Source organism: Artemia sp. Qi Xiang Cuo, chromosome 7 (genome assembly GCF_049724085.1).
Source record: "Artemia sp. Qi Xiang Cuo chromosome 7, ASM4972408v1, whole genome shotgun sequence".
Lineage (NCBI taxonomy): Eukaryota > Metazoa > Arthropoda > Branchiopoda > Anostraca > Artemiidae > Artemia > Artemia sp. Qi Xiang Cuo.
The window spans coordinates 44,993,655-45,006,851 of record NC_142800.1 but is presented as its reverse complement, the minus strand read 5'-3'; the positions used below and the strand labels follow the sequence as shown (position 1 = coordinate 45,006,851).

Sequence of the window (13,197 nt, the reverse complement as noted above, 5' to 3'; positions counted from 1 at the left end):
GTGCGGTACTTCAATTGACTACAGTGAAGTCAGCTATAGATCATGACTAGTTACATGGACCTCATATATTCCTTTCAATTCGTTTGGATAAAATGGAGACACAGCTTTAACTAAACATTGGATTCAGTCAAGTATAGTTCAGTTAAATTCTGAGCAATCATATTATTATGAAAAATTTTAACCTGCAAATTTCAAGCAGAGCATAACATTTTAAGCTAAAAAAATAATTATAATCATTATCTAACTTATTATTTAGATGTTGATTTACTAACTTTATTTTAGATACAATTGAAAAATTTAAAGATAATACGAATATCGATCGAAGGATACCTGATAATTATGTGTAAATGCCGTAAGAATGGTCAGAACAATGAAAGGGGCTGCGCGCTTGCAAATTTTTTTACCTACACACGGTTTTAACAACTTGCACTCTTTATTTGGCCTTGATTTGCACTCTTTTTGACATCGGCAGTTGGAAACCCTGCTCTGGCCTCTCCTCATATCGAGTTAATCTTTCGCTTTTTACAAAAGATTACCGTGAGGAGGGGCACTTCATGAGTCTTAAGAAATTTTTGAATGCCGAATGGCAGACTAGCCTATACTCTTGTAGTATGTTCTAATATTCCAAGATTACTTATCTGACAAGCCCGATTACTTACCCTTAGCGTTTGACGAGACGTAAATGACATGAGAGGTCAGTAGGACTGCTATTTGAGGAAACGGTCTTGATTAGTGGTCAGACAAGTAACCCTGGAAAATGCAGGATAATTGAAGTCATTTACGAACAAAAATTCAATCTTTTCAAAAAGGAAAAATAAATTGTGAAATTATGGGCAGAAAGCAAAAAGAGACAGTAATTGAAGGTGGGCGAGAGAGGGGGGCTAGTTGCCCTCAAATCACTTTCGACTATTAAAAAGGGCACTAGACCTTTAAATTTCCAATCGAATGATTCCTTTTTCAAGTTTCTACGACAAAAAATTTCAATAAAAACTTATATGTCCCCAGGGCATAACTTATAATCCTTGCCCTGAAGACTGTGGGGGGGGGGGTGTCCTGCCCAAAGGTAGAATTTCCTGAGCTTTAACTGCGTGGAGCAAAATGGCTCTCTCAAAATTTTGGTTAGATGTGTTTGGGGAAATAGTGGGCTTGACAGGGGTGTTAGTTCCGTTCCAATTACTTTCGACTATTAAAAAGGACACTAGGCATTTCCATATCTAATCAATGCGCCATTTTTTAAGTTTCTACGATAACGCGTTCTATAAAAACTTTATATGCCCCAGGCCATAGCTTACAGCCCTTGCCCAGAGGACTTTGAGGGAGTTGTCATCCTCAAGGACCTAATTTACAGAACTTAAAACGACGTTGAATAAAATGGCTATCAGTAGGAGAAGGAGTGCCAGTCCAAGGGGTACATAATTTATGCAAGATCGCACGCCTATTTCTAGGCCAATCAGAGAGTTACAATACTACGATTACAAGATCACACACCCTATTTCTAAACAAAGCAGAGAGCTAGAAATACTAACGGGAGTGACGCAACTAGTATAAGGAAGGATTGTCAGAAATGCATTACGTTGAACTTATAGAGCTTCGATTGTGTAACAATTCATGACAGAAAAATCCATAGGCTTCAAGGAATTTAACTGTATCAGTGCAGAGTTGCCAGAACAAAGGAATCGTCGGAGATTAATTGACATTTTAGGGGATTATTGAAGTGAAACAGTTTGAGACATTTTAGGGGAGGATTTGGGTGAAACAGATTGAGACATGTGAGTTGACTTAGCTTTACTTCGTGGCTGTGTTCTGTATAATACACATGTAGCAAATAAAATCTTGTTTAGCATTGGAGTATGCTAAAAAGTTAAAAGTAGTAGAGCTGTAGGCGCCAAGAAAAGATCACTTGACATGACCTAGCTCTACTTCTCGGCTATGGTCGTTACTGTAGACAAGTACACAATATGGGATGTGGGCGATATAAAATATTGTTTGGCAATGGAGTATGCTAAAAAGTAGAAAGTAATAGAGACATCAGTGTCAAGATGACCTTGTGACTTGACCTAGCTTTACTTCTCGACTGTCTTCTGTATAATACACAAGTACCATTGAGCAGTGTTGTCAATATAAAATATGCTTTAGCATTCTAGTATACTAAAAAGTTGATACTAATAAAGATGTAGATGCCAAAAAAATAATTTTAATAAAGAAATTCAGAACAATCCTTAGAAATCATTAGAAATCAACTAGTGAGACGATTATGGGTATGACCCATCAAGGATCGTAAGAACCAATGACCCTAACTATTAAGGACCTCAACCTCTAAAGGACCCCTCTCCCGAGCCACCAAGAGGTCCCCTCCCTCCAACTTTTTGAGGACATCCCCCCAATTTTCAATATAGAGGCTCCATTATGAGTTATAAATGTGTAAGAAAAAGTTATCAGAATGTCAAATAAGACCTCATCTTTCGGGACTTAGACAAGCGAAAGGATTGAACATTAAATTCTGACACTTTTTTGCTTAACATTATTTGCTTAACTAAATTGTTAAGCAAAAAGTGTCAGAATTGAATGTTCAATTCTTTTCGTAATATTCCTCCTAAGACCATTTTTTTCAATTTTAGAGTGCCCATCTTTCCCCCTCCAAAATTAATTTTCGACTTTATGTTTATCCCAACACAAACCAATATCTTTCAAAGGCTTTATTTTATCAATTCAATACATATTCTTTTCTTAATATTCCTCCTAAAATCCTTTTTTCCAACTTGGAGTGGACATCTTTTCCCCCTCCCAGCATTACTTTTCGATTTTCTGCATACCCCAACACAGACTTATATTATTCAAAGGCTTTATTTTATCAATTCAGTACATATTCTAGAGAACATGATGAATAATTTTATGAAACTCTGAATTATTTTATTTTATGATTCAAAAGATGAAAATTAATGTTGGGAGGGGAAAAACATGTACACTCTAACTTGAAAAAAATGGTCTTAGGAGGAATATTACGAAAAGAACTTGTCTTGGATTTATAAAATAATGCCTTTGAACAATATTGTTTGGTGTTGGGATATACATAAAGTAGAAAAGTGCTGTTGGGAGGGGAAAAAGATGTGCTCTCCAAGTTGAAAAAAATGGTTTTAGGAGGAATGTTAAGAAAAGAACATGTATTGAATTGACAAAATAAAGCCTTCGAATAATATTGGTTTGTGTTGGGATATACATAAAGTCGAAAAGTAATGTTAGGAGTGGAAAAAGATGTGCACTCCAAGTTGAAAAAATGGATTTAGGAGGAATATTAAGAAAAGAACATGTATTGAATTGATAAAATATAGTCTTTGAATAATATTGTTTTGTGTTGGGATAAACATAAAGTCTAAAAGAATGTTGGGAGGGGAAAAAGATATACACTCTAAAATTGAAAAAAATGGTTTTAGGAGAGTATTACGAAAAGAACATGTATTGAGTTTATAAAATAATGCCTTAGAACAATATTAGTTTGTGCTGGGATATAGCTAAAGTCGAAAAGTAATTTTGGAGTTCTCTGACATGCTCAATCTGAAAGTGTAATTTTAATAGAGATTCTTTAACCTTATAGGGCTAACTTACCCTTTTAGGGATGACCTTTTAGGGTTCTCCGACATGCTGAGCCTGAAAGTGTGTTCTCCGACATGCTGAATCTGAAAGTATAATTTTCACGGAGATTATTTGACCTTTTAGGGTTTATTTACACTAAGTTACGTGTGCGCTTACTCTTTTAGGGATGATCTTTTAGGGTTCTACGACATGCTGAACCTGAAAGTGTCTTTTCTGACATGCTGAATCTGAAAGTATAATTTTCATGGAGATTGTTTGACCTTTTAGGGTTAATTTACAAAATAAAGCCTTTGAATAATATTGGTTTGTGTAGGGATATAAATAAAGTCGAAAAGTAAAGTTGGGTGGGGAAAGAAATGTTTACTCCAAGTTGAAAAAATGGATTTAGGAGGAATATTAAGAAAGGAACGAGCATTGAATTTCTAAAATAAAGCTTTTGAATAATATTTGTCTGTGTTGGAGTATGCATAAAGTCGAAAGTAATTTTGGGAGGGGAAAAAGATGTATACTGCAAGTTGAAAATGGATTTAGAAGAAATATTAAGAAAAGAACTTGAATTGAATTGATAAAATAAAGCCATTGAATAATATTGGTATATGTTGGGGTATACGTAAAGTCGAAAGTAATGTTGGGAGGGGAAAAGATGAAATAATGCCAGTTGAGGAATATTTAAGACCAATATATTCTGTGTCAATCACACCAAACATTATTATAACTGAAAAGGCTTAAATTACATAAATATGTAACGTTTCTAACACTCTAACAAATACAGCACACTTTCTTGGATATACATAAGGTCGAAAAGTAATGTTGAGAGGGAAAAAAATGTGCACTCCAGGTTGAAAATAATGGATATTAAGAAAAATGCTTGTATTGAATTTATAAAATAAAGCCGTTGAATAATATTGATTTTTGTGGGAGTATACATAAAGTCGAAAAGCAATGTTGGGATGGGGAAAAGATGTGCACTCCAAGTTGAAAAAATGGTTTTTGGAGGAATATTAAGAAAAGAATGTATATTGAATTGATAAAATAAAGCCTTTGGATAATATTGGTTTGTGTAGGCATATACATAAAGTCGAAAAGTAATGTTCGGAGGGGGAAAATATGTCTACTCCAAGTTGAAAAAAGTTTTTAGGATGAATATTAAGAAAAGAACTAGCATCTAACTGATAAAAATAAAGCCTTTGAAATGACATTGTTTGGCGCTGGAATGAACGAGAAATCGTAAACTAACGTTGGGAGGGGAAAAAGATTTGCACTCAAAGTTGAAAAAAATGGTTTTAGGAATAATATTAAGAAAAGAACATGTACTTAATTGATAAAATAAAGTCTTTGAATAACATTGGTTTGTGTTGGGTGTACATAAAGTCGAAGAGTAATGTTTGGAGGGGAAAAAGATGTGCACTCCAAGTTAAAAAAAGTTTTATGAGGAATATTAAGAAAAGAACTTGTATTGAATTTATCAAATAAAGCCATGGAATAATTTTGGTGCATGTTAGGGTATACGAAAAGTCGAAAGTAATGTTGGGAGAGGGAAAAGAGGAACTAATGCCAGTTGAGGAAAATTTAAGACCAATATATTCCGTGTCAATCACACCAAACATTATTATTGCTGAAAAAGGCTTAAATTAAATAAATATGTAACATAAATATGTAAAATTAAATAATTAAATAAATATGTAACACTCTAACAAATACAGCACACTTTCTTGGATATACATAAGATCGAAAAGTAATGTTGGGAGGGAAAAAAGATGTGCACTCCAAGTTGAAAAAATAGGTTATTAATGAAAGAACTTGTATTGAATTTATAAAATAAGGCCTTTGAATAATATTGGTCTGTGCTGGGGTATGCATGATGTCGAAAAGTAATGTTGTGAGAGAGAAAAGATGTATACTCCAAGTTGAAAAATGAATTTAGGAGGAATATCAAGAAAAGAACATGTACTGAATTGATAAAATAAAGCCTTTGAATAATATTGGTTTGTGTTGGAATAAACATAACGTAGAAAAGTAATGTTGGGAGGGGAAAAAGATGTGCACGCCAAAATGAAAAAAACTGGTTTTAGGAGGAAATTAAGAAAAGAACATGTATTGAATTGATAAAACAAAGCCTTTGGATAATATTGGTTTGGGTTGGGATATACATAAAGTCGAAAAGTAATGTTGGAGTTCTCCGACACGCTGAATCTGATAGTGTAATTTTCATAGAGATTCTTTAACTTTTAGGGTTAACTTACCCTTTTAGGGATGACCTTTTAGGGTTCTCCAAACATGCTGAACCTGAAAGTGTGTTCTCCGACATGCTGAATCTGAAATTATCATTTTCATGGAAATTATTTGATCTTTTGGGGTTAATTTACACTAGGTTACGTGTGCGCTTACCCTTTTAGGTATGACCTTTTAGGGTTCTCCGACATGCTGAAACTGAAAGTGTGTTTCAACTCCAAGTTGGAAAAATGATTTTACAGGAATACTAAGAGAAGAACACGTATTAAATTGATAGAATAAAGCCTTTTAGGGTTAGCTTAAACTTTTAGGGATGACCTTTCAGTGCTCTCCAACATGCTGAACCTGAAAGTGTGTTCTCCAACATACTGAATCTGAAACTAAAATTTTCAAGGAGATTATTTGACCTTTTAGGGTTAATTTATAAAATAATGCCTTTGAATATTATTGGTTTGTGTAGGGATATACATAAAGTCGAAAAGTAATTTTGGGAGGGAAAAAAAGATGTGCACTCCAAGTTAAAAAAAATGGTTATTAAGAAAAAAAACATGTATTGAATTGATGAAATAAAGCCTACGAATAATATTGGTTTGTGTAGGGATATACAAAAAGTCGAAAAGTAATATTGGGAGGGGAAAAGATGTGTACTCCAAGTTGAAAAAATGGATTTAGATCGAATATTAAGAAAAGAACGTGTACTGAATTTATAAAATAAAGCCTTTGAATAATATTGGTTTTTGTTGGAGTATGCATAAAGTCGAAAAGTAATGTTGGGAGGGGAAAAAAGATGTGTACTCCAAGTTAAAAAAATGGATTTAGGGGGAATATTAAGAAAAAATCATGCATTGAATTGATAAAATAGAGCCTTTGAGTAATATGGGCCTGTGTTGGGATATACATAAAGTCTAAAAGAATGTTGGGAGGGAAAAAAGATCTGCACTCTAAGTCAAAAAAAGGACTTAAGGGGAATTTTAAGAAAAGTACATGTATTGGATTGATAAAATATTGTCTTTGAATAACATTGGTTGACGTAGAGGTATATATAAAGTAGCAAACCAGTATTGGGGGGGAAAAAGAGATATGTGTTTCAATTTGAAAAAATAGATTAAGGTGCACCATTAAGAAAAGAACTTGTATCGAATTGATAAAATAATGGCTTTGAATAACATTGGTTTTTGTTGGGATATACATAAAGTCAAAAAGCAATGTTGGTAAGGGGAAAGGATGTATGCTCCAAGTTAAAAAAATGGTTTTAGGGGGAATATTAAGAAAAGATCATGTATTGAATTGATAAAATAAAGCCTTTGAATAATATTGGTTTGTGTTGGGATAAACATAAAGTCGAAAAGTAATGTTGGGAGGGGAAGAAGATCTGCACTCCAAGTCAAAAAAAGGTTTTAGGAGGAATAATAAGAAAAGAACTTGTATTTAATTTATAAGATAATGCCTTAGAATAATAATGTTTGGTGTTGAGATAAGGATATAGTAAAGAACCAACATTAGGAGGGGAAAAAGATTTGTTCTCCAAGTTGAAATAAATGGACTTAGGAGGAACATTACGAAAACAACATATATTGAATTGGTAAAATAAAGCCTTTGAATAATTCTGGCTTGTGTTGGGATATACATAAAGTCGAAAAGTAATGTTGGGAGGTGAAAAAGATGTGCACTTCAAGTAGAAAAAATGGTTTTAGGAGGAATATTAAGAAAAAAATGTGAATTGAATTGATAAAAATAAAGCCTTTGAATAATATTTGTTTGTTTGGGATATACATAAAGTCGAAAAGAAATTTTAGAGTTCTCTGACATGCTGAGTCTGAAAGTGTAATTTTCATAGAGATTTTTTAACCTTTTAGGGTTAACTTACCCTTTTAGGGTTCTCCAACATGCTGAACCTGAAAGTGTATTCATCAACATGCTGAATCTGAAAGTATAATTTTCATGGAGCTTATTTGATCTTTTGGGGTTAATTTACACTAGGTTTTGTGCGCGCTTACCCTTTTAGGGATCTCTTTTTAGGGATCTCCGACAAGCTGAAGCTGAAAGTGTGTTCTCTGTGATGCTGAATCTGAAACAATATTTTTCATGGAGATTATTTGACCTTCTAGGGTTAATTTACAAAATAAAGGCTTTGAATAGTATTGGTTTGTGTAAGGATAAACATAAAGTCGAAAAGAATGTTGGGAGGTGAAAAAGATGTGCACTCTAAGTTGAAAAAAATGGATTTAGGAGGAATATTAAGAAAAGAAAGTGTATTGGATTTATAAGATAATTCCTTTGAATAATATTGGTTTGTGTTTGGGTATGCATAAAGTCGAAAGTAATGTTGGGAGGGGAAAGAGATGTGTACCCAGAGCTGAAAAACGGACTTATGAGGGGAATTCAGTAAAGCAGCTGTATTTATCGTATAAAATATAGCTTTTGAATGACATTTGTATGTGTTGGGGTGTACATGAAAGCAAAAGAAAAGTCGGGAGGTAAAATATCTGTGTACTTCAAGTTGAAATAACGGGTTTAGGAGGAATATTCAGAAAAGAACATGTATTGAATTGATAAGAAAAAATCTTTGAATGATATTTGTCTGTGTTGGGGTATGCAGAAAATTGAAAAGTAATGTTGGGAGGAGAAAAAGATGTATACTCGAAGTTGAAAAATGCATTATAAGAAAAGAACATGTATTGAATTGATAAAATAAAGCCTTTGAATAATATTGGATTATTTTGGGATATACATATAGATGAAAAGGAATGTTGGGATGGGAAAATGATATGCACTCCAAGTTGAAAAAAATGGATTTAGGAGGAATATTAAAAAAAGAACATGTATTGAATTGATAAAATAAAGCCTATGAATAATATTGGTTTGTGTTGGGATACACATAAAGTCGAAAAGTAAGGTTGGAGTTTTCTGACATGCTGAATCTGAAAGTCTAATTTTCATAGAAATTCTTTAACCTTTTAGGGTTAACTTACCATTTTAGGGATGAACTTTTAGGGTTCTCCGACATGCTGAACCTGAAAGTGTATTCTCCGACATGCTGAATCTGAAAGTATAATTTTCATGGAGATTGTTTGACCTTTTAGTGTTAATTTATACTAGGTTACATTCACGCTTAATCTTGTAGGGATGACCTAGGTTACGTGCGCCCGCGCAAGTAACCTAGTTTAAAATAACCCTAAAAGGTCAAATAATCTCCATGAGAATTATACTTTAAGATTCAGCATGTCGGAGAACATACTTTAAGGTTCAGCATGTCTGAAAACCCTAAAAGGTCATCTTTAAAAGGGTAAGCGTGCACGTAACTTAGTGTAAATTAATCGTAAAAGGTCAAATAATCTCCATGAAAAGTATACTTTCAGATTCAGCATGTCGGAGAACACACTTTCAGGTTCAGCATGTCGGAGAACCCTAAAAGGTCATCCCTAAAAGGGTAAGTTAACCCTAAAAGGTTAAAGAATCTCTATGAAAATTACAATTTCAGATTCAGCATGTCGGAGAACTCCAAGATCACTTTTCGACTTCATGTATATTCCAATACAAACCAATATTATTCAAAGGCATTATTTTATCAATTCAACACATGTACTTTTCTTAATATTCATCCTAAATAAATTTTTTCATCTTGGAGTATACATCTTTTTCCCCTTCCAACATTACTTTTCTACTTTATGCATACCCCAACAGAGACCAATATTATTCATAGTCTTTATTTTATAAAATCGATACACGTTCTTTTCTTAATATTTCTCCTAAATCCATTTTACCACATGGAGTACCCATCTTTTCCCCCTCCCAACCTTACTTTCGAATTTATGTATATCCCAACACATACCAATTTTATTCAAAGGCTTTATTTAATCAATTCAATACAAATTTTTTTCTTAATATTCCTCCTAAATCCATTTTTCTACTTGGAGTATACATCTTCCCCCCTCCCCCCCCAACATTATTTTCGACTTTATGAATACTTCAACACCGACCAATATTATTCAAAGGTTTTATTTTAAAAATTCAATACACGTTCCTTTCGTAATATTCCTCCTAAATCCATTTTGTTTAACTTGGAGTACATATCTTTTCCCCCTCTCAACATTACTTTTCGACTTTACGTATATCCCTACACAAACCAATATTATTCAAAGGCTTTATTTGTAAATTAACCCTAAAAGGTCAAATAATCTCCATGAAAAATATACTTTCAGATTCAGCATGTCGGAGAACACACTTTCAGGCTCAGCATGTCGGTGAACCCTAAAAGGTCATCCCTAAAAGGGTAAGTTAGCTCTATAAGATTAAAGAATCTCTATGAAAATTACACTATCAGATTGAGCATGTCAGAGAACTCCAAAATTACTTTTCGAGTTTATGTATATCCCAACACAAATCAGTATTATTCAAAGGCATTATTTTATAAATTCTATACATGTTCTTTTCTTAATATTCGTCCTAAATCCATTTTTTTCAATTCGAGTGAACATCTTTTTCCCCTCTCAACATTACTTTTCAACTTTATGCTAATCCCAACACCAAACAATATTATTGAAAGGCTTTATTTTATAAATTTAATGCAGGTTCTTTTCTTAATTTTCCTCCTAAGTCCATTTTTTCAACTTGGAGTATACATCTCTTTCCCCTCCCAACATTACTTTTGACTTTATGCATACCCAAACACAGACCAATATTATTCAAAGGCCTTAATAAATTCAATACACTATTTTTTCTTAATATTCCTCCTAAATCCATTTTTCTCAAATTGGAGTGCACATCTTTTCCTCCTCCCAAAATTACCTTTTTGACATCTTGTATATGCCTACAAAGCCAATAGTATTAATCGGCTTTATTTATAAATTAAACACACGTTCCAATATTACTCCAAAATACATTTTTTTCAACTTGGAGGACACATCTTTTTCCCCTCCCAGCATTACTTTATGTATATCCCAACACAAACCAATATTATTCAAAGGCTTTATTTTATCAATTCAATACATGTTCTATTCTTAATATTCCTCCTAAAAACCATTTTTTTCAACATTACTTTGCGACTTTATGCATACCCCAACACAGACCAATATTATTCAAAGGCTTTATTTTATAAATTCGATACACGTTCTTTTCTGAATATTCCACCGAAAACCATTTTTTTTCAACATGGAGCGCACATCTTTTTCCCCACCCAACATTATTTTTCGACTTTATGTTCATCACAACACAAACCAATATTATTCAAAGTCTTTATTTTATCAATTCAGTACGTGTTCTTTTCTTCATATTACTTCTAAATTCGTTATTTCAACTTGGAGCCCATAACTTTCTTCCACTCCCAACATTAGTTCTCGATTTTCTGTTTACCCTAACACAAACCAATATGATTCAAAGGTTTTTATTTTATAAATTCGATACATGTTCTTTTCTTAACATCCCTCCTAAATCCATTTATTCAAGTTGGAGTACACATCATTTTCCACTCCAAACATTACTTTCGACTTTATGTATACCCCAACACAAACCAATATTATTCAAAGGCTTTATTTTATCAATTCAATACAAGTTCTTTTCTTAATATCCCTCCTAAATCCATTTTTCAGCTTGGAGTATACATCTTTTTCCCCTCCCAACATTACTTTTCGACTTTATGTATACTCCAATACAGACCAATATTATTCGATGGCTTTATTTTATAAATTCAATACACGTTCCTTTCTTAATATTGCTCCCAAATCCATTTTTTTTTTTCAATTTGGAGTACACATCTTTTTTCCCTCCCAGCATTACTTTTCGACTGTATGTATATCCCTACACAAACCAATATTATTCAAAGGATTTATTTTGTAAATTAACCCTAAAAGGTCAAATAATCTCCATGAAAAATATACTTTCAGATTCAGCATGTCGGAGAACACACTTTCAGGTTCAGCATGTCGGAGAACCCTAAAAGGTTATCCGTAAACGGGTAAGCACGCACATAACCTTGTGTAAATTAACCCCCAAAAGATCAAATAATCTCCATGAAAATGATACTTCCAGATTCAGCAAGCGGAGAACACACTTTCAGGCTCAGGATGTCGGAGAACCCTAAAAGGTCATCACTAAAAGGGTATGTTAACCCTAAAAGGTTACAAAATCTCTATAAAAATTACACTTTCAGATTGAGCATGTCAGAGAACTCCAAAATTACTTTTCGACTTTATATATATCCCGACACAAACCAATCAGAGGCAACGCTGTAGCGTTGCCTATAGTAAAGGCCATACGGCTCCAATGTTTTATTATTTATTATTTTTTTCCCAGAGGCACTTCATATGGAAGGGGTCGTCGTAGAAGCTTCAAAAGGGGCTCATTCGATTGGAAATCGAGAGTTCTAGTGCCCTTTTCAATAGTCGAAAATGATTGGAGGGCAACTGCCCCCCCCCCACGCCTATCATTCCCCCAAACACATCCAATCAAAATTTTTAGATAGCCATTTTGTTCAGCGTAGTATATTTCCTAATAGAAAATATATTTTTGAGGAGGATACTCCCCCACAACCCTCAGGGCAAGCGTTTTAAGTTATGCCTTGGGGGCATATAAGGTTTTTATAGAAAGCGTTGTCGTAGAAACTTCAAAACATGCTCATTCGATTGGAAATTAAAGGGATAATGCCCTTTTTAATAGTCGAATTTGATTTTAGTGTAACTAGCCCCCTCCCCCACCCCACGCCCATCATTTACCCAAATACATCCAATCAAATTTTCAGATAGCCATTTTTTTCAGCGTAGTTGATTTCCAGATAGAAAATATATTTTTGAGGAGGACACTCCCTTACAACCCTCAGGGCAAGGGCTTTAAGCTATGCCTTGGGGGCATATAAGGTTTTTATAGAAGGCGTTGTCGTAGAAACTTCAAAACAGGCTCATTCGATTGGAAATTAAAGGGCTAGAGCCCTTTTTAATAGTCAAAAGGAATTAGAGTGCAGCTAGCCCTCCCACGCCCATCTTTTCCCCAAACACATCAAATCAAAATTTTAAGATAGCCATTTTGTTCAGCGTAGTTGATTTCCAGATAGAAAAGATGCTTTTGAGGAGGACACTCCCCCAGAACCTTCAGAGCAAGGGTTTTAAGATATGCACTGGGGGCATATAAGGTTTTTATAGAAGGCGTTGTCTTAGAAACTTCAAAAAAGTCTCATTTGATTGGAAATTCAAAGGGATAGTGCCCTTTTTATTTGTCTAAGGTGATTGGAGGGCAACTAGCCCCCCCCCCCCCACGCACATCATTCCCCCAAACACATCCAATCAAAATTTTGAGATAGCCATTTTGTTCAGCGTATTTTTTTTTAAGATAGAAAACATGTTTTTGAGGAGGACAATCCCCCACAACCCTTAGATCAAGGAT

The 13,197-nt window shown here is 33.8% G+C and overlaps 1 pseudogene; it reads left to right on the top strand.

The window, feature by feature from the left end:
- Positions 1-481: 481 nt before the first annotated feature.
- LOC148950328 (U5 spliceosomal RNA) lies at positions 482-598 on the top strand (annotated as a pseudogene).
- The last annotated feature ends 12,599 nt before the right edge of the window (positions 599-13,197 follow it).